We start from the raw sequence: 23,518 nt of genomic DNA, 5'->3' as shown, positions 1-23,518 counted from the left end.
AATAAATAATTATTTACTCTAAACGCTCTAAAACCAAAAAAATTATCTTCTGCAGCTGCAACACAATACACTTGGAAAATAACAGTTTATAAATACACATTACTGTGTTATTTTAAAGCCATTAAACAGTGTAAAATTCTACAGTCTCTTGAATTTCTATCTTACTATCAAGTTGAAAACTGCTTGAGCATAATAGATTAGATAACTTACAAAATAATACAGATTAGCAGCCAGTTCATTCCCTTCATTTGTAGCTCTTCAGAATTCCTTTGAATATGCGAGGCTGGGGATGTTCTTTTAGCTTCTCTAGCACCACCCAAGCATATACCTTCTCTGTTCACCTGAAAACTGGTTTAATCCCTTTGCCTGCTGATTGAATATGCTTCTGGAGCAGTCTTCAAAGCCTGGGCTTTCAGTAGCCTCACTGAAATATGAAATGATATACTACAGAACTAGGACAAAACTATAACATTCACAACCTAATAAAAACCATTATCATCATAATAAGTAATTTAACATGTGAACACAAGGTCCCAATTCTAAGCTAAAGTTGTTACCGTATACTGATTAGACTAATGGCTACAACCGCGATAAAATAGTCATGTTGTGCATATGGCAACAAATGTATTTCAAATTTTGGAAAAAGGAACTGAAACCTTGAAACAGATACTCTTGTCAGAATATGTATGGATTCTTCTATTCTTATAACTAATAACAGAAAGGACACAGTTTTCTCGAGTCTTTGAGAAATGTGATTCATACTAAAATGTATGAATAACAAAAATTTAATGAAAGGAAAAATCAACCTAATTTAGATCTGTATGTGATATTTCCAAAAAGAATTCAAACATATGCACAAACCGTACACCATGAATTTTTTTAACCCACATTTGAGATAAATGTTAAAACTACCACCACTGTTGAATGTGATGAATCTTATTATTCTCACATCCTTCATTAATTTTATTTCATACCCAATTGCCAAATGGACTCAAAATTTTAGAATTTCAAATTAATTCCTACACTTACAATCTAAACTTTACTCACACCTTTACACTCCACTGGACTCTAAAAGAAGTCATTATACTTTCAATGCAATATAAATTCCACCTACTCAGAGAAGCAAAAATTTCCAAACTGATAATAAGCACTCGAAACTCCTGCCATTCTACATAATTTCTAAAGGATTAGTCTATGAGATGTGATCTAATCACTGCCATCTTCCCTGAGATGACCTAATCATTGCCATCTTTCCCTGAGAGATGTGACCTTAATCATTACAATCTTTTCCTATGCAAAAACCTATAAGAATAACAAAATTCAAATAAAAATGACTTCTACAATCATAATCATCAGCTGAGGAAGAAGGCATGGGACCATCATCTTCTAACTGCTTCAGAATATTATTTGTATCCTCATCATCTAGCAGGGAAGATCCATTTTGTTCTTCATAAAATGTGCATAAAGCTCCAGGTAAGGTTATCAAGAAATTAACTTTACGTTTGTCTCTTGCCTGAAAGTATACCATGAGAAAGTTTTACATAAATTTAAAGAGTGAACTACACATCACAAACAACAGACTACTACCAAAAGTTTACAATGAATAACAATTGTCAACTAAAAACATAAAAATGTGAGCTTCTATCAGGAATGATAAACCTTTCTAGAAACTCAACAGTACAGCAAGAGATATTTGGCAGAGTAGGGCAAACACAATTAAAAATGCTCATAGTAGTATGAGTCTCAAAATGAAGAAAAAATCCTCAATTATCTATGGGTACATATATATTTAAAAATGAATTTCTATGGAGAAACGTTTGGGAATCTGTTAGATTCACTCTTGAAAAGGGAATTGAACAGATTTGAAAGCTCTCTGTGAGTTTACTAAATATATACCCAAACCAGCTATTGCTAATAAGACATTATATCTGCTTATATTTCTTCATATCACAATTCTGATTTCTAAATATTTCAGAATCTGGAAATAGAACTCCTTTATGATATAGCACTCTTTTCATGAATCTGTCAAATAAACAGCACATTGTAAAAAACGTGAATGTCAGCATAACATACATATCACTACAGATTCAAATTCCAAAACACTCAAGTGTGTAAATTAATAACAGAAAGTCTACCATTCAGTAATTTGTATGACATCTCACACACAGTTTTAATAAAAAAAAAAGCTAAGTTTTAATAAAAAAAAAAAGTTGATGGTGTTTGTTTCAAAACCTGAAAACATCTATAAAAATGCAGATTAAAAAATAAGACCGCTTCACTTGCCTCCAAATTTTCCTTATCCATTTTCCTCTGTTCTTCAGCTTCTTTCTGCTCTTCGATTCTGCTCCTTCAGAATTCTGTCAAACATTTTCCACTCTGCCTGCATTGTTCTTGTAAGACGTTTTAGCATCCACACTTTATCCTTGACATTTTTCTGACTTGAAATTTATTTTTTAAGAAATAAATTAAAAAAAAAAATGGACTACTGTCACCTCCAAATGTGGTGCTTGTTGGCCTCCAATTTGTTAAAAATATAACCAAACTTTAGTCCAATTACAGTTCAGTAACAATTCAAATTTAGGGAGTTCAACCTAATCAAACCAATAATCATAAGTAAGATACTTTTTAAAATGTAAAACTCCACAGGAGTAAGGAATTACAGTACATATGTCAACTACAAGGATTTCAGAGTCTTAAAACTACATTTTCAATACCACCTGTAAGGCTTTTGTCGACAAACACGACATCCAGTTGCTATTCTTTTACAGTTTGAAGAACTTCCTTCCTTAATGAAGCTTTTTGACTTCTGGCACCTACCCACTTCCTTTAGCCATTAAAACTAAAGCTTATGTCACAAGATAGCAAGTGCCTGAAAGTGCAGATAAATGGATACAACAAATGAATGAAAATGAAAGATACAATGATTATGTGCTGAGCAGAGAGCTGAAAAAATTCATTTATTTCATAATACTTTTATTACCATCTCTGTTATATAATTTAACGAGTATCTGCATTCTAAATTTTCGTAAACTTCAAAACATACAAACAAAGACAAACCTGAGCATCTAATTTCTTGGTTTTTATCCTTTTTGCTACCACGACTTAGGTCCTTCAGTGGAATTAATCATCAGTAAGCATCATCAGGGAAACTATGTAAACTGTCCTCATTCTGTGCCAAAGGACTCTGCAAGTAAAACAACCAGCAATTAATCAGTAAAGTCAAAAGAAGAAAAACTTTGATTACCTAAGCTTTAATGGAGACAGGCGAGTCATTTAACCAGCCATGCTGATCAAAATTGCATCATGAGCCTCATACTAGAAACAAGGTATTCAAACAGAAATAAAAGTTCCTCGTTGGACAGGTCGACATCCTACTAGGCTAGCACTCTACTGGCCTGCATTTGACTCCTCCGGCTGGCCAATGAAGAATTACAGGAATTTATTTCTGGTGACAGAAAAATTCGTTTCGCTATAATGTGGTTCAGATTCCACAATAAGCTGTAGGTCCCGCTGCTAAGTAAACTAAATTGGTTCTAGCCACGTAAAAATAAGTCTAATCCTTCCGGCCAGCCCTAGGGAGAGCTGTTAATCAGCTCACTGGTCTGGTTAAACTAAGGTATACTTAACTTTAAACAGAAATAAAATGGTACTTTGTACCTTAAGAGGTGAACATAAAACTCCAAAAATTGGGAAGAGGCAGGTTGCAAGTGTTCTTTGAAACCTGAAAAATTATCACAAGTTTACAACCACACAGGCTATGCAGTTCAGCTTTTCTTCAGCCTTTGTATTCCTCTAGCATGGATTTATACCTTTGCTGACAGACAGGCTTCCCAAGCTACCTAGCCTTCCTCAAAGTGACTGGGCATTTGTAGCAGAATTATTGTGAAATGCTAAGTGTGTGTGTGTAGTGATTTCACCAGACCATAGTAATTTCATCAGATACTCAGACCAATCACTGGTTTACAGGCCATTCAAACTTCCCATGGTCTGACTAACATTGCTAATTGGAATATAACTGTTGGTGGAGAATGTTGATTAAATACTAAACACACATTCTATTTTGGCCCTCCTAGCAAAACATATTTCTTTGTAAAACATAATAGAAATTTTCTAAAAACATGCTATTTGAAATAACTTAGATCTGGGGCTGAAGAATTAACAAATCACCCAAAACATTTTAGTTCCTGTAAAGAAAATAGCAGTAGGCAGGAATGTGCATGTGTTAGTCTGCAAATGTGCCCTAGGATCCCTGAATGCTCAGCAGTTGCTTTTCTTGTGCTGTGAGTAATTACCAGCAAGAAAGTGGAGTCGGCAAGTGGGAACTACCTACTGAAGCAGTGGGGTTACATTGGAAAAATAATTAACAAAATACACACGTTGCACAACAAACCACTTCTTATCATGGCCAAAATCACAATTTATGGATGATGAAGTGAGATGTAAAACTCCAGACTGGCTCAATGACCACTGAATCCATCTTATACAGCTTCAGGGATTGAATGAGAATGAGTCAAGGTTCTAAGATAACCTGAGAGTCACTGGCAAAAGGAACAGTGAATCTGGTCTCTACAAAGATTTGTAACAGCATGCACTCAATACTCTTAAACATCATCTGTTTCTCGCCTGTCTGATGAAGAGAAAGAATTAAGAGTCCCAATAACATTGTTATATGATATTCTGAGAGAGAAAAGCAGCAGGAGACAGCACTTACTCATTTTGTTTAACAAAGTGGTAGAAAACTCCAAAAGTCTATGACTAGAATGATGAGCATCTTTAAAAGACAGGGAGCAGTCACTGGAGTACTGAACCAAAGACATAACCATGGGCCTGACCCACTACGAGAGCACTTATAGGACTTTTCAATCATGAGCATTGAAGTCCACCTATGAGTTACTGGAGCCCCATAAAACAATTTGATTTCTAAGAACTTCAGATCACATGGCCTTGAGCAATCCTAGTCACAGCCATGAACCCTATTACGATCCCTGCTATGCTCATGTCTCTGATAGCCTGCAGGGCAGGGACTTCAGCCTCATTGTAGCTGGTGGGATGGCACACCCAGGAGCAAAGTCTATGTGTAGGAAAACACTTCAAGACAAGACATAAAAAGCCCTGAGTTGACACTCCAGGAACAAGAGCTGTGAAAGTAGCAGGACTGGTGGTGGAGGCACAGCATCTGATGGGGCAAGAGTTTGTCTCTAACAGCACGGGCGGTGGCAGAGCATCAGATGGAGGCAAAGAGGTTGTCTCATTAACAGCATAAGTTCAAAGAGGGGTGAGAACTCTTCCAAAAATGTCATTTCCTGTGATATAAAGGCCAATGGTCTACCTTAACTGTCCTGAATAACCGAACTCCACCTGTCAGAAAATACCTGTCATTGTAGTTCACAAGGATGGTAGCGCCCCGTAGCTAGCTATGCTAACTCACTGCTATTGGTTGGAGGAGCTGGCAAAGCCAGAAGCTTGTAGGAACCAACTGAAGAGGTAAACAGGTATGAATGGATAGATGGAATATCCTGTCTGACAGTTAGGAGCCACATGGAAAAATGAAAGTGTTCTGGGCAGTTACCCTGACCAGCAGAAGAACCATTAAAACCAGTTGGGGCAGCAAGCTGAAGGGCAACCATATCCTTCTTCTTTTTCTTCACAGCAGGATGATGATCCCATGACCTCACTGGAGGAGGAGGCATGGCATACCGGGTGCCACTGCACGAAGAAATTTGCTCCTTGACTGATGGCACTGGAGAGGGAGCCAGCAACATCCCCAGGAATGGTGAAAACTGAAAAAGCATTAACAGGTGGCTTTGGTGTTTGACACTATAAGATCTCTTCCAGAGTGAAGCAAACCAACTGATCCACAAACCAGCCATGTACATCTCAGCTGTAAACAGAGAGTAAGATGAAAACAAGAATGCAGAGCCTTGTCTATACTGAAGACAAGGAAAAGCTTTTAGGGCAAACTTTGGCAAGTACACATGCTTGACAGAGTACTAAAAGTAAAAACAAACAAGTTACCTATACAGCTGGAGGACTAACTCCACCAAAAAAGCACTGACTGCCTTACAAAGCAAAGCTCAGTGGTGTAAGAAAATTATATGTTCAATGCAAAAATTCAAATTATCCCATAGAGATGGGCAGGCATCTGATGGCACAAACCACTAAGGGAAGTGATGTCTCAAATGTCATGGCATGGCAAACTATTTTCACATGAAATGAGAAAAACATCATGACTTGTGCCCTTTTTTTTTTATTTTCTTTGCATATTCCTATCTCCTATTCTATTCAATCATACATAGTCCCCATTCTTATGTCATCATTACAATAATTATCTTTTCCTACTGATTTACAAACTGTGTCTCCACAAGACACTATGTTCTCTTGGATGACAAGTCCCCAAACTCCCCTTTGTTTGATTTCAAGTACATTCCAATACAAAGGAGTCTTCACAGCTCTTACCCTTAGCTCCCTTTTGCTGGATACAAAAGAGTCTGCTTCTTTTGTCTCTAGATGCTATGTCCTTATGAAAGTGATGGATATCCTTAAGACCATCAATAGTCTTTGAAGGGAGCCATCACCTTTCATGTTTTGTCCAAGAAGTGTGGAAACAATACATGGGTGAGCAATGACAGGAGACCTATAAAATTTCTGCATTTCCATCCTGGGTTGAGAACCTAATAGTAGCACCATGGCTTATCAGATGTTCCAGGGCTTTGGTCTTCTGATAAGTAACAAAGTCTGAGAAGTACAAACTTCTAATGCGGGGGCAAGGCATCCAATGCCTGGGAGACTCTGGGGTAAGGAGCTGTAACACCAAATTTTTTCTGTGGTACAGCCCAGAGACTTCAAGGAAGGAGAATGCATAATGAGGGCTGAAGCATCATTCAAAGAGACACCCTCTTTGATTTAAGGAATGGGCTTAGGAGACACAAAAGTAAAACCATAAGCAGTGGAACCCAAAGAAACATCTGCAAGTGCTTTGAGGGTGTGATTCTCGCACTATTGCTCCTGAGCATTGAGGAACTGCTGATCTACATGTTTGTAGGAGCAAGCAGTATTGACCCCTTCAAGTCAGACACACAAGACAATGAGACTTGTCCCAAGACATGAAGGAGCTATATGACTGATTGGGTACACACTGACACATACTCTGATACATGACAGGCAGGCTGGCAAGTACATGTAATAAATAATACTACACAGTAAGTAGATGTGCGTAACATGAAGAAAAACACAAAATTAGTAAAAAAAAAAATCACTGCCTTCATTGCTGTGTCATACTAGGGGCCAATGTGAAATTCTGCCAATCATATCTTTCCTGCATTTTATCTTCCACACATCACTACATCTCCAGCCTACTGTCACATAGTTCTCATCCAAGGTCTAGTTCTCCCAACTCTTCTGGTACCCACAAGATCCCAGCTGACACTAACACATATTATCCTATGGATTGTGTGAAGGACATCATGTCCAAGCCATCTCCATCTCCCTTCCATCATTTTCTCATTTACTTACGAAACTTCTGTAATCTCCCTCATGGCATCATTTCTAACTCTATCCTGCCATCTAACTCCTAATACTCTTCTATAGTTTTACTGTCATACCATATAGCTATTCAGCTAGTACTGTACTAGACTTGTGTATTATATCACTTTCACATACAATTTCAGCCTATTTAATTTCAAAATCTTATTCTGCCTATCCACTGTTAATTTGCCTTACTTAGTCTTTCAAATTGTTATATGTTACTGGCAGGTGAAAGGGTGGTACTGAGGTACCATTAACAACTTTATTTCTATGCTTCATTGACCAAACAAACTGAGACTGAAGGTTGTCTATCTAAAAATCTAAGGTTTGTACAATTGTAGGAACAAACAATACATGCAAACCACTAAGAGAACCCTGTGGGGGGGGGGGGAAATCTGCGACATTAGTTCAGGAACTAAAAGGGGAAAAATGAAAAGAACAAAAAGGGGGAATAATGGAAAATAAGTGAGGTTTGGATCTTTAATTTTATTTACCTGCTCTTGTAGTACTGTTCGCCTAAGTCAGCTCACGACCATAATGAACAAAAGGAAGACTTACGAGCCCAACTGACAAACATCAGTAATAGAGAGCACTCACAACCTTCCATCAAACTCCTAACTGCACCCATCAACATTTGTTTTTCTAACTACCATCTTCCGTACGTCTTATGACATCACAACAACAACAACCATTGTCCCATTCCAAACATAATGAGAGGACTGGCTTTACAAACACCCAGTAAAATTAACAGCATACTTTGTCTACATTTCTTAAGTGAAAAATGCCTACACCTGCTTCACTAACCCACTTAATGGAAGTAACAAAATAATAATGATTAAATTTATAAAACTACATAATATATTAGAACTGAATTACCTGTCCCCCTATTCACGTGAATAATGAGACTTAAAAACTGACAGATGATCAAGGTTAAGGTTGGCAGATTAGTAAAATCAACCACAAAATGCAAACTGGTAGTATAATATGGAGAAACAGAATGAGGAGTAATGTGCAGCATCACATGAAAGTCTAGTACGACTCGTTGGTGCACCTGGAATTTCCTAAAGGGAAATTAGGCAACTCATGAATAATGGGGTTGTAGTGAACACATACTTCACTAACATACTACAAGAGGAAAAAATGAAGATTACCATAATCTTCACAAATCTAATGGAACATTAAGGAAAATCTTCTCAACTTTCATTCTTATCAAATAAAATTAACAATTAAATATTTTCAACTTCACACATATAACATTAAGCATAAATGTGGATACAATACAGCAGAATATCTAAAAACAATGGGCACCTGCACTTTTAAGACAATTTCATTAACTAGCTGTACATCATGATAAAAATAACACATTTCATACTTACATCTACATCAAATTCATCATCCTCCTCTTCTTTCTTAATCTTTTTCAGCTTTTCTTTCTCTCTTTTTTCCTTGTTTTTCTTGCGTCTTGATCCAGCCATAAAGCGCTGGTGCTCAGGAAACTTATCCACACGAGATAAGAGACCAGAACTATAATAAAGGTAACCTCGGTTCTGTAAAGGTGAAAAAAATAAGGTAAGCAGGCATCCCAAAGGGAGAATAATTATTCAGTAGAGCAAAGACACAGAGCTGGGTGAATACATAATTATTGAGAAATTACTGTCATAAAATTAGAATGATTATGGGAATTATTGGAAGAATTTACAACATATCAGTATACTATAAAAATCAAGAGTCAATATATGGAGATGTATTTATGGTGTTTCAGCATTACATAAAATTTAAATTTTTCTGAAAAAATTTATTTTTATGGTACAATACAATCACTTTACAACTGCCGTTAAGCACGTCAGGCCCTTTCCAGAAGTGCTCCAGAGAAAGAATCCAGCTTGCAATCCACAAATCAGGGATCTCAACCTCCTACTGTGTCTAGTACAAGAATGCCAGAGCTGTGGGGCCCTCAGCCTGAGAGAGGGTGTAAACCTTGTTCAAGTAAGAAAAAGAGTGTAGAACCATGTGCTGCTCCCAGAAGGGTTACACAAATTGGAAGGCAGCTACAGCTTGGATTTAGAATACAGCTCTACCACTGGCCTACCCCTCCCTTGTTAAAAGGAAGAGAGGAAGGAGACATATCTTTATCGCTGTAACACTAAGACTGGTTGGTCAACTGAACAGCCACCAACCCTACACCCAGTCCAGCAGCCCTATAGTGCTGAATTGCTGCTTCTCAAAGGGAGGAAGAAGGACTGGAGAGAAGTCATTCATTCTACCATTCGACCCCAGCCTTACAGTCTTCAAGTACCTTAAGCAAGATGGTTTCTCTCCAAAAGAAGCTAGTTATTTACACAACCTCCTGAACAGCTGCCACAGGTCTCAGACAAAACAAGTCTGGGAACCTGTGGTTGAAGGCCCTAGATAGGATGAGGTAAAGGTGGTCTGATGATTCAGGCACTTACTCTCATAACTCCTGATACCAAAAAGTTATTCCAAAATGCCAGAAATGGTTCTTCATCCCTGACTTTGTGAGTTTTTCCCTAAATTGTATGACTGGCTACTTGTTTAGACAAATCATTAGCTCATCTGAAAGCCAGAAAGAAGGGAGACATTCCAAACCTCTGCTTCTTTGTGTTTGGTGGTACAAGCAAGAAGTGCCGACACTCTTGATGGGTCCTGCTCCGGGAACACTCAAGGCTCACACTAGACATAGAACTCTCTATCAAACCACCTGGAGGTCCAGAGAGAGAAAACAAAAGCTCATGTCTCTTGTCTGAATGATAATTCCAGAGGTTTCATTACAAACCAAGGAATAATTAAGAAGAGCAATTCCAACTCTCCTAGTACCAGATGAGAAGGCCAAGATACTTCACCAAGAAACAACAGTCCTGCTAATGAAGTCTCAGTCCAAGGCATCTCCAGAGCCCTACAGAGCCCTAGTTAATCTATACAAAGGACAAGAGTCATGTTTCTCCCTAGAGGCCAAAGCCCTGGGAGGACAAGACTGATCGAAAGCCCCTACCTGGCACAAACTGCTCAGCCACAGCCAAGAGATCTATGTCCTTCAGTCTGAACGCCCAGTTCAAGACAGCCAGCGTTTCACAAAAGTGACAAAGAGGAACTTAAGACAAGGAGGTCCATGATCTGCTGAATGGAAACACTGATTGGAGACAGTTCTTGGCATCAAAACAGAAAAGGGCCCACTTCCCCTAGATGAGAGTGTGGGCTACAGGGAATCTCTCTAGGAGACTGCCAATTCAGCGTAACTAGAAAACCCCCTTGGTTTGGGATCATAAGGAGCCACCAGGGTATCTGAGCCGCAGAGTCATCAACCCACAGTTGAACACCCTGTGGGACAGAAAATGGGAGAAAAGGTGCAGGAGTCTAAAAAATGCCAGGGTTGCTTGGAGGCATCTTCTGGGGTCAAACGCAGATATGGCACCAGAGAACCGAACAGAGGTCCCAGTTAGTCGTGTGGTGACCAGGCCAGTCACCAGTAATTCTGGGAGACTGAACAGCTATGCCCTTAAGGCATAGACTACTAAACTCTACTACATATCCCTGATAGCTGAGCTAGTCTCCAAAAACATTCCTCCATCAAGGAATGTATCAGGATAACAGCTAGATGGCGTGGCAAGCCATCCACTCGTGCATCTGCTTTGACAACTGACAAGGGTGAAGGGAAAGTTCTTTAGCCCATGCTTGTTGACAGAAGTCTCTATGGACATGTTGTTACTCAACAACAGTACAAAGTGACTCATCAAACAGAGCACTGCCTGCCTTCCCAAAAAGTGGACGTGAAAAAGAGGATCGCCCTCAGCCCACACACCTGGGGCCAAATCTTAGGAGGGTTAACAGCAAGTGTAAATACTCATATCACTCCACCCATTTCATTACCCCAAACCACAACACTCATTAAAAGTACTAAAGTCTGTATGGGAAAAAGTTGGGTCACTAAATATATTAATTTTCACTTCACATTAATCATGCAGTTTTAATTAGTCCTTACAAAGAAAATTCTACAAAAAGTAATGGATTTTTGACATTCTGGGTGGATCAACACAGAAGTCATAGGTTTTTCTGGGATTTTCAGCAACTCTGTAATCACAAAGCAGGCCAAGTGTGTCCACCAAATGACCTAAAATTTTAAAAACAGGACGTTGTCCAAATGCAACTTCTGGAATGCAACACTTTATTTTCTGTTAATGAAACTTAAAATCTTCAGTGTCATAAAATTTTACCATAGTTATGAAAGAAGCTGAGTAACTTAAAAAAAAGTTACTAACTTTGAAACTCATACACTAATGTACATTCCCAAATAAGGCACAGGGCTAAAATCCATGTCATGTAGTGCAAGCATTGCTGATACGGTATTGACAATGAACTTTGAATATTGCTGAAAGCAGCAATGGTCCATTACAAGTCCTGAAGGCTAACAATCTAAAAGAGAACATTAGGACTCAAAGGGACCTAGGTTATTTAATCACTACTTACTAAATAATGCATGCTGCAATAAAATTTTCTATATTGTATTGTACAACAATTTGAAAAAATAAAATAGCTTTATAAGTTTGGTTGTGAAGTTTACAGCAGCAACTCCCAGTTATGTACAAATTGTGCACAACAATAGTGTCTCATGATGTTGCTTCCAATGACCTGGAGGGAGTTTATAGTGTCTCATGACATTGCTCCCAATGACCTGGAAGGAATTTACAAAATGTTGAGATGGCTGTTGTTTGTACCAAAGGGATGTATGTTAGTCTCACAGTACATAAAGTAGAACCTTGTAGTAACAGACCTTCAGTACTGTATTTTATCGGACTGTGCACAGTGGGAAGTGGGTTAATGTGGCTTTTCTTAGCAACATTCACTTTAGGATGTAACATCCCTACCCACAAGAGTTAGGGTAGAAGAGACTCTTTAGTCTTGGCATTCAACTCTTTTAGGAGAAGGACATTCTAAAATCAAACAAGCAGGCAGAAGGGACCCTTTGGCCTTGGTAGGCAACCATTCCAAAAGAAGGTTGCTCAGAATACAGACCTTGTTCTCGAACCTTGGACTGCTCCTTTGCTTGAGGGTACAATCAGGCATTTTTCCTCTTTTTTGTTCATTTTCCTATTTTTTTGAAGTGTATAGAACAGACTGACGAGAAAGCAAAAGTTGCTAGGTGGATTATCAGGAAAGTGTCTTTGTCTTTACCTAATCTTTTCCCTCTTTATAATTTCTGAATCCATCCTGACTGTCCTCCCAGTTGTGGCAGACCTGATGGTTTCTTATTTGCCTTACAAGGTGTACCGGCCCCAAATTGTCAACCAGTTGCTCCCTGTGTTTTTTTCAATCACATATGGTCAGGTTTACTTGTACTTTCCAAGAAGTTTTTGTAAATAATGTAAATAGAGTTGTTGTTGATGGTATTATTATTGGTTATTGTTCTGTTGATTTTTACTATGTTACTGTTGTTATCTGAGTCTATTTGTTAATTTTGCTTCTGATTTTATATTGTTAATTTCTTTTGGGAGAGACAAAGCTGAGTCCTGGGCCTGTTACTCATTACATTACGAAAAATTGCAAAGTACTTTTCTCAAATATTCAGGGCTTAAGGTAAAATTTTCTTGATCTCCAGAATTGTGCCCAAAACTACAATTTGATGTTTTTATCTGAAACACTTGTGAGTAGTAGTAAGTGAAAGGTTGAGTTTTTAATCACATGGTTTGATGGCCCTGAATTTATTTTTTGTCAAAACTTTCCACATGCACAGGGTATGGCTGTATAAATTAAGTCCAGACGACTTATTTATCGTCAGAAAAGTTTGGAGTGTAGCTGCCATGAAGTTCTTTGTTTTAAAATTTTCAATAAGTTCTACAATGTTTATATATTTCCTGTTTACAGGAATCCAAATATCGATGACTCTACATATGACTGTCTCTTGAAAAGGATGAGTATGGCTCAGTCACAGGATTCAAAAGCTTGTGGAAACTGTAATGCAAAGCACAGTGAGTGGCTATATTCAAATTCCACAGATCAACATGGCTACTCTGCTCCTGCATTCTGTGTACCCTCCAATTTTGTCCAGCTAATTGAGGAACCCACACATACTTCTAGCTATAGATTAAACTTCATAGACACAGACGTTCCAGCTATTATGAAGTCCAAGATCTGCGAATATCTAGGCACTTCTGATCACTGCACAACTAAGATGAACAAAACTGTCACCCAGTATACTCCTCATGCCACCCCTGGAAAATCAGTCTGGCTGACATCTAGAACCAACTGGGATCACATTACTGAAGCTTGTCAGGTACTTAATATTTCAGATGCTGTATCAGATCCTGATCTCAAAAAGTTAAATGAAATGCTGGTGGTTATTTTAATAAAGTCTGTCCCTAGAGACGTCATAAAATTCTGGACAAATGACCAGCCGTAGTTTGTAGTTTGATGATACATGTAGGCGTGCTTGTCATGACAAACAGATCAAATTCAACTCATGGAGATGAAACTGTTCAAATGAAAATTATGCCATTTTTGTTAAGTCTTCCAATTTTGCGAATAGAACTTACCATAAAGCTGAAAAAAATGACAATAATTTCCTGAAGAAACTTGAAAGAATTACTCGGCCTCATCTTTGGTGGACCAAATTGGCATTATCTATCTTTGGGTCAGGCCTGTCTTCCATTCCACCCCTACTAACAGATGATAGTAGATATGTTACTGGCCCTAGGGAAAAGATTGAACTACTTCATCAAGCTTTTGAAGCTAAGCAATCAGCTGAGGATGTCCCTCTTCCTGATACTTGTCATCCTGAACCTATTCTTAGAAAATCTGCATTTAACTCTACGGATGTTAAGAAAATTCTGGATAAACTTGATAGCTGGGATGGAGAAGATCCTGATGGTTTCTTCCCTTTGATTTTAAAAAAGATCCTAGTGTGCTGTCTCTCAAGATAAGAATATTCTACAGATTTTTATGTAGGCATAGTATCCCTGCAGACTGAGTGCAAGCTTAGTAATACAGTGCCTGTTCCAAAGAGTGGCATATTGGCAGACTGCAGTAACTGAATTAGACTACCAATAATACAGCAAAAGTCTATGGGCAGCACCAGCCCCATTTACCTTCCGGTGTGCAAACAAACAAACAAATGTTTCATGAGTTTTAGTATTATATATATGTGGACTCCCAGATTGGCGGGGGACGTCACAAACCTGTCCTGTCTCAGAACCCCAAACCAAGAGGTAGTCCTCATTCGGGGATTCCTAAGAGGGGTTTTTGACCTACCACACAGGGTCTTCCTCTTAGGCCTTATGCACCTAAAAACTCTTGGGACATCAAATGTTATGGAGTCTGAAATCGGCTCCATAAACAACTGGAAGACCCAAAGCTCTTTACTTTGGACAATCCTTACAAATCTATGAACATTTTGTTAATAGTACTCAATCTCAACACATTTCATTTTATCAGTTACAGTTTGGTCACCAATTTCCCCTTGCTTTGAGTTCTCAAAAACCTGAACATGAAGTGAATCAAATGAACAAATGCAAGAGCAGGTGACATATAACTGGCATTGTGTGGAGATGTTTGTCCTTGAGCTTTGTTGATGGTCATGGCATTATGCTAACCTCACTGGAAATTATCTGCAGCAAAGATTGAATGCACACTGACACTGTCTTCAGTATTGAGTGCATCACCTTTGATTTAATATCCATTACCAAAAGTCTAGTGCCGTTGCAAAGGCCCTTGGCCAAGCACATATTGCAAATAAGCATAACAACTGCACCTCTCTTCAATTTCAGTGCATGCGGAGGCAGCCCAGCCAAGTTAACAGTGTTCAAGATTTCTAGAGAAACACCTATTGTATTTAAACATATTCTCGAAGATGTCTTCACGACTCCAGGATCCTTTGAAGCAGTCTTCAGCTCCTGAAGCATTCTTGGAGAAACACCCACTGGATTATAACATCTTCCTAAATTCTTAAAAACGCCAGGATTCTGTGAAGCCGTCTTCAGCTCCTAAATGGATCCAGAATCTGTCTTCAGACTCATTTCTTCCACCTCCTGGAGAAATACCCATTGGATTATTACGTCTTCTTAAATCTTAAAGACTCCATGGAGCCTTCAAAATTTCCAGAAACCTCTGGACACATACAAACACATGCACACACAGAAAGGGAGCCAAGGAAATTAATATAATAGATGGGATAAAGAGATGGAAGAAAAGAGGTTAATCTATTGTAATTTGGTCTCTCAAAAAAGGAACTCACATGATAAAAGAGATACTGTACATAAAATAATTTTTTATGAGTGAAAATTTGGGGGTCGCACGATGTGCGAGATCGAGCGTTACACGAGTATACACGGCAAGACATCATTTGTAATAACATCATCTGTACGTAACCAGTATTTCATAAGTTACCTGTTGTTGCAAAAGCTAGCCTATACACAGATGGTTTTGTAATTTAGCAGTCGTCTTATACTATAGATATGAGATAAATTCATCAAAATTTACCATAATTTTTTACCTCATCTTATCTAAAGGAAATTTATAGTATGTGGAATCTAAAGGATTAACTGACAGTTAATATGCATATATGAAGCAGTTAGGTACCTGCGATGCTCTTTTAAGCTTCGACATGCCATTTGCAAGAGAACCTTGATAAGAGTTTCAAGTGCAGAGTAAGGCACTTAATTATAAACTTCAGAATCTTGGAGTGGGTGGATATGTTCTAGGATTACGTCAAGATTTCCTTCAGGTAGGCAGCAGCGAGTTGCAGTTGATGGGAGCTTTAGTGAAGCAAGGCCTGTTGTGTCTGGAGTTCCACAAGGTAGTGTTTTTGGTCCACTGTTATTTTTAGTGTATACAAGTAATATGGTTGTTGGCCAGGAAAACAAGATTGTTCAGTATGCCGATGATGCAACACTTGTGGGTGTAGTAGTTTCCATTCTCCACTCACAAAAAATGAAACTGCCCTCAACATCAATCTGGGCATGGACTGGATCAGTGAACAACGTAGTCAGCGGGGTATGGGCTGACCTCCAGTAAAATGATATTTCAGCTGATCACAAATATCATAAAGATTTTCCACCCCATCCTCCCCTTCAGGTGGATGGGACTTTGCTGAATGAGTCTGAAGCTTTAACTATTCTAGATGTAACTTTTGACTCACATCTTACTTTTGAGAAACATCTACTGGAAGTTTCAGCAAATGCTGCACAAAAGTTAGGTATTGTTTGTAAGGCCTCATGTATTTATAAACAGTGATAAAATCAATGCAACCTGTTTTAGGTCATCTGTCCTTCCATTACTAGAATACTGTTCTCTGGTATGGATATATGCTTCTGCCAGATTTATCCTCTTTTAGATAGAGTGGTTTGTGGTGGTAGGTAAGTTGTGTTTTAACAGATCTTTCACATTACAATTGACCCTGATCCCCTTATCCACTTGCAGCTTTAATATCAAGTAAATGTGCCTCAGTGTCAAACTTCTTAGTTCCAGAGATCATTTACTCCTCACACCGTTAATAACTGATCTTTCTTCTGTATTTCCCATTACCTTCTGTTTCTTCTTTTGCATGAACACCATATTCTTTGGAAGCTTGAACTTCAAGTCAATGGCCTCTATGGGCGTGTTCCATATGAATAGGCTTCATCTTCTGAATACAATATAATAATAAAAGTAAGTGTAATAACAACAGTAAAACCAAATGAAAACTTATACAAACATTTATACTGGATATTTAGCTGATAAATAAGACACAATGTAGCGTATTGGTTAAATACCAATTATAAAAAAAAAAAAATCCTGTTTAATGTCTCCTGTTTAGGATGCTTACGATCACAAGCTCTGCTGTATTACTGATTATTTCTATGCAATCATGAGACAATGGAAAAACAATAATTTACAGCAACTCTGAATTAAAGCATTAATGAAAGGGAATAATGAACAGCACTTTCTAAAACATCTTGTCAACCAAAGCTTTATGCTAAGTGAAGAAAAAAACCTAGTCAAAAGGCAGCAGGAGGTCTCATCATGTGTAATCAACCTTGGCTGCTTATGAGTAGGCAGTCAACACTCAATTTTCTGCACATACCAGGCTACACTCCAAAGTAAAATAAGTTTGCATATGTTTTGTGGAAAAAACAGATAATTAAATGATAATAGTTACATTTTTATATCAAACATTAGCATAAACTAAACTGGGCTTATCAGAATATACATACATCCTCATTCTGATAGAAGTGTGACTGGTCATGCTTGCGTAGTCTGTGTTCCCTCAACATGTTTTCAAGGTATTCTTGGGTGAATTCTGAATCATCATTGTCATCATCACTGTCCGAATCAATGAGTACTTCCTTTAACCAGTATCTTTTCTTACGAAGCCCTTCAAAGTTGAAGAGATGGCTTTTGTCATTCTCCCTCTCTGTAAAAAGAGAAAAAAACATAAAACTTCAAAGGGAACTACAAATTTTGATATATAAATAGTTCAAGATAGCCACTGAGGGGGTAAACCAGCCAAACTCAGAGCCAGCCTTAAGCCCAGATAAATTTGGAGAGTTGGAGACAGGAAGAGTATCCATCTGTAAAATTTTGACCAAAACCAACACTGAAACATTGAATACAGAATCAGCTGGGAAGAAGACTACTAATGTCTACTTGCTGAAATTGTCAGATAAACTTATAAACCACAGCTCACAAGTCTACTTGAGGGTACATTCTGGTGATTTATACCTCAGAAACATAAACACACACATTTTTGGCCCTTGGGTTTTCAGAACCATTAGACTTTACAAATAAAAATCTCAACACACAACTTCTTTACTAACTGCTCTTTATCAATGATACTGATATGACAAAGAGGTCTTACATAAACCTCAGTTAAAATCATTTGTTTGCATTTCCAAAATTTCACCGATAATTTACCCCCAAAAACAAAAATATCATAATTCAACTTTTAAAGATAACAAATGAATGAGATAACTTTGCCATTCATACAAGTCTAGCCATGTTATAGACAAAATATAATTAAAAATGGATAATAAATAGCATATGAAACAGGTTTTAGATATAAAGAGAAATACTGCAAAACTTACCCTTTTATTTTTTTAGTTTTTTGATACCATTAATAAAAAATTATATTTTCATAATAAAATTAAGTTTCATATATACTTACCAAGTAATTACATAACTATAAAGTACTTTCCATTCGTGTGGCAGCGTTAATTTTAAAATTCGCGGTAGTGCTCCGATTGTTTAGTGTAGGTGACCAGTCCCGCCCACTAACGGGAATGTTAGGAGCGACTTAACAGACGACCTCATTCTGTTTCTGCCCTTATGTCCATCACAGGGGAGGAGGGTGGACTCTGATTCTGTAATTACTTGCTAAGTATATATGAAACTTAATTTTATTATGGAAATATCATTTTCATATAAGTAACTTGCAAAAGTAATACGTAGCTGAATTCCACACTGATAGGAAGTGGGGTGCATGGACATATTCCATTCCAAAACATTAAGCTATGTAATGAATCTGAAATAGACAAAGTTGCTAGCATTGGAAAATAATGCTTGTAGCTTCCTTATCAGCTAAGAGAGCTATTGCAGGAGAACACTGCCTCTGGTTGGTGCCCATCTTAACTTGTAGTGCGTAGCAGTATAGCTGAGAATTGCCTCTACTTAAGTGTGTCGTGCACAAGTTTATTTTCATAACTTGTGTGACATATTATTGTTCCCTTCTTACCTGCGTCTTTCTTCTAAGTAGGCGATGTATTCGTCCACAGCGTCTCTTCCCGTAGTCAGCAACTCACGAGTTTATTATTTAGAAGGGATTTATATGAAATGTAATATGTCTCTCAGAAAGGTGTAATGGAGACGAAATGGGTAGATTTCTTACTTTAATGATGAAATTTAATTACATGCACAAGTACAATTACGGTTACAGTTTTACTATCTTGAAAACCACTCTTGCTAGTCGAAGTTCAGTTTATGTCTGGTTAAGTAGCCCGCGGTCAGAGTATGGTTAAGTAGCCATGGACAGAATCTGGTTAAGTAGCCCGAGGTCAGAGTCTGGTTGGGACCACGGAAGCTAGGGGGAAGTAATGCGTCTTCTTGTATTGGTGATTAGTGACTCTAATGATTCTTCTCTGGCTTCATTCTGCTCTGGAACCCCTGGTTCTTCTTTCTATCTTCCATCTCCTCCCTTGAAGATACCTCATTGGAAGATTTTATCTGTAAGGCCTCCCCTCGAACAGCTTGATTGGGAAGGACAGTTGTGGGTGTTTTAAAATCTTTCCTTAGAGGATTTGATTGGAAATGACCTCAAGAGGAGAAGTTAGTAACTCCTCCCTTTAATGTCTAATTGGAGAAATGGTGAACTACTTCACTTTGTCCAGCCCTTTTTTCCTGGAATTTCATGTAAACACCTCCTACTGAAGGCGGGGTTATAGATATGGCTGGAACGTTAACTCCTGACAAGGTGCTCAGTAATGCTTGGTCAGCTGAATCGCGAGGGCACAGGTTCCAGATTTTATGATCAGTTTTATGGCCCTGGGCGCGATATACTCACTCACTCTTTTGAGTTCGTACGAAGATGGTTTCCTGCGGTTAGCTTACTTGATATTTCTAGCCTCGTAATGCATAACAACCTAGGCTTAATTGTTGTTCTCTCTCTCTCTCCTGTCTTTATTCTTTCTCTCTCTCTCTCTCTTTATTCTTTTTTTCTCTCTTTATCCTTTCTCTCTCTCTCTCTCTCTATTTAATCTTTCTTTATATCACTACAAGTGGGCGCTTTGCAGAGAAGGAGTATTCTGTTGGCTGGCAAAGCATCGTTAAGTGCCCTTGCCCTGGGCACAGTACCAATAAAAAACAGCCAAACAATTTCACCTACACTGAAAATAAACAACTACCCATCCACTGAAAGTGGTGGATGCTCCAGGTACATTGTAATCCCCCAGGCTCCCCAAAAAATTCAACACTTTACTATAAGGTGAAGAGACAGGAGAAAATTCTCCGCTTCCTCCTTCAGTGCCATGCAAGTGAAGAACTATTACACTTCCAGTGGGCCAATTGCCAAAAGGAAGTGAGTGATATAATGTGCCTGAAAGCTAATGAGGGAGAGGCTATTCTGGCGTCTTAGCTTTCCCTTAACAGGTAGGCAAATTGTTTTCCTGAATCTGTGACTGCATTCCAAAAATAGTGTTCATTGGAGATGAAAGACAATGCGTTCACAGGCAGGGCAAGACAGGATCTTGTCAGGATACCATAGGTATGGATGGCCCTATGATTATAGGGCTTGCTCAGGTAAAACCTGACAGCTCAAACTAAACATTTCACTCACTTTCCCAGAGCCAGGGGTGTCCATCAATTACTTAAGGGAGAGAGCACAGATCCTGTTTCTTTCTTGGCCAGGAAAACGTAGCGTTAAAGCACAGACTGTCTCCATGAGCAGAATCTGCTCACTCATCTATAGTCTGAAGTTCACTAACTCGTTTGGCATTTGCTAGGGCTACAAGGAACAGAGTTTTCTAGTTAAGTTGAGAGACATGGAAAGGAGAGGCTTGAAAGAATAGCCCATCAACCACTTAAAACTACATCCAGATTCCAAGATAAGGAATTGACTCTTCTCTGCCTTGGAAGTCTCGAAAGACTTAATAGGTCGCTAAGATCTTGGTTAGAAGATAAAAGTAGACCTTTGTGTTTAAATACTAAGCCTAGTATTGCTTTATGCCCCTTGAAGGTGGAAGTTCTGCTTTCTGAGCTAAAGAGGAATTCACAGATGAGATGTTATAACTGTTACACCACCATCGGAAGACTACCCACTAAGATTGGAATACTTGACAAGAAGACCGACATCTGCATCTTGCAACAGTCTCCGTAGTTGGTCTTGAAAAATTCACTTCTTTCAAGCAAGATCCCAAACAGTCTGTAAATCTGTCCAAGAAAAGAGTGGCCCCCCGCCTTAGTGGTATCTTTTGAAGTGAGGTTGTCTGAGTAGATATAGATTGTGGAAGGAGTCATGGAGAGTCCACCAACAACCATAGCTGGTTCGGGAACCATCATTCATGGTTCAGAACAGGGCTAAGAGCGTCATTGTCACGTTGTGATGAGCCTGAAAATTCGTTCAGCTTTTCCTTGACCGAGCTGGAATGCGGAAGAGCATAAAGGTCCAGGCTGGACCTAACTTGCAGCATGGCATAAGTTGCCCATGCAAGAGGGTCTAAGATTGGAGAACGAAAAGAGGAAGGCAAAGGTTCCATGAGACAGCAAACCAGGCCAAAATCAGCCTGTCCCATAGATTCTAAAGATTCTGCCAGACCAGGGGATCTAAGGTCCACTTGGCAGGAAGGACATGCTTCTGATGGTTCAGTGCATTGGCCAGAACTAATTAGCTTGCCCTGAAAAAGTTGAGTGACTGGAAAACTCGATCTGATATGCCCATTGTAGGAGCTCTCTGCTGAGAGAGAGAGAGAGAGAGAGAGAGAGAGAGAGAGAGAGAGAGAGAGAGAGAGAGAGAGAGAGAGAGAGAGAGAGAGAGAGAGAGAGAGAGAGAGAGAGAGAGAGAGGGGGAACCCTGCTTCCTTCTTCTCCTATGGCTAAGGACTGTGGTCCTTGAAACAAGATTACCACTGTCTAGGTGTGAAATAGGGTTGAGAAGCAATGAAACTGTGAGCAAAAAGCTTTCAGCTATCTGACAGAGATGAGAATACACTTAGGACTGTGGTCTTGTAACAAGATTACCATAGTCTAAGTGTGAAATAGGGTCGGTAAGTGCTGAAGCCGAAAGTGAAAAGCTATCAGCTTTCTGACAGAGATGAGAATATTCTGTTCTTTGAAGGGTCACATCCCCGAAAACTACCCAGTTCCCCAAGCAGGCTCCTGAACCCAGATCCTAGGCATATGAATGAAAAACTAGGTCTGGGCTTGTGGTTTGAAGGAGCTTCCCTTCCAAAGGTTTACGTTCGGACAGCCATTACTGTAGGTCTGACCTAATTCGGGGCTAAAGGGATAAACAAAAGTGTCCATAAGTCAGTCATCCATGTAAAGACTGATGTTCCCAAACATGAAGTCAAATGCTAGAGGAGTGAGGACTCGAGAGAAGGGTTGCTGTAGGGAAGGTGAAAAGCAGATCCTCGCACTAGAGTACCCTGTCCTGACAAACGGACTTGAGGTGCTCCCAGAGTCCAGCGGGGACATGGAAGGATACTTCCTGCATATCTTCATCCAAACACCCTTGGAGACTGGATGACAGGATTGTCTGATTCATCTCTATTCTGAACTTCGTCTTCTATTCTAAGAGGAAAAAGGGTCATTGTGGGCCATGCAGATTAGCTGACAACTATACGGACTTGCAGACAACTGAGGGAACTTGCAGATCCTCATCCCGACTCGCAGACAACCATGTGGACTAGCTGCCGACTCTCTGACAGTCAGCGGACACTCAGACAATCGAGCAGACTCGACCATAATGGACTCAGTCACACCACATGCATGCCGATGACATATGTGGAAAACACAGAAGTCTAGGCACAGGCATAACTGTGGGTCTGTCAAAGTGAGACAAATCCTTCTGCAGAACATTCACAATCCTCTCAACTGTGTCCTGAGGGAAGAGGTGCTGTAGGCCCAGAGGTGAAAATATCAGGGCTGAATGCGACTGTGCGACTCCCTCAGTAGTAAAAAAGCACCCGAGTTTTCTCTTTTTGCATTTTCAAAGTAAAGAGCAGAAATCTCTAATAAACATTTCAATCATCCTTACCCAAACAGGACAGGACTCAGAGACAAAACTGAGGCAATGTCTCTCAACAAAAAACTAGAAGTCCTCTATCTTCTTAGCCAGTGCTCCTGCTGCCTGAGAGGAGGCGCTTTCTTCACGGAGCTCAAAAACACTGGGCAGAAATGTCCTTGTCTGTAAAGGGTATGACTCCTAGTCACTAACTGTCATGGATGTAGCACCCGTACGGCGCTCCGATGCAAGAGAATGCTACTGAAGAATTGGTGCCAGGTTATCAGGGACTGGCGC

At 39.1% G+C, this 23,518-nt stretch overlaps 1 pseudogene; it reads right to left on the bottom strand.

The window, feature by feature from the left end:
* The window catches only part of LOC136830918 (chromatin-remodeling ATPase INO80-like), a 220,952-nt pseudogene that overhangs the window by 150,382 nt on the left and 47,052 nt on the right, over nucleotides 1-23,518 (bottom strand).

Source organism: Macrobrachium rosenbergii, chromosome 47 (assembly GCF_040412425.1).
Source record: "Macrobrachium rosenbergii isolate ZJJX-2024 chromosome 47, ASM4041242v1, whole genome shotgun sequence".
NCBI lineage: Eukaryota > Metazoa > Arthropoda > Malacostraca > Decapoda > Palaemonidae > Macrobrachium > Macrobrachium rosenbergii.
This window is presented reverse-complemented; position numbering and strand designations above follow the sequence as displayed.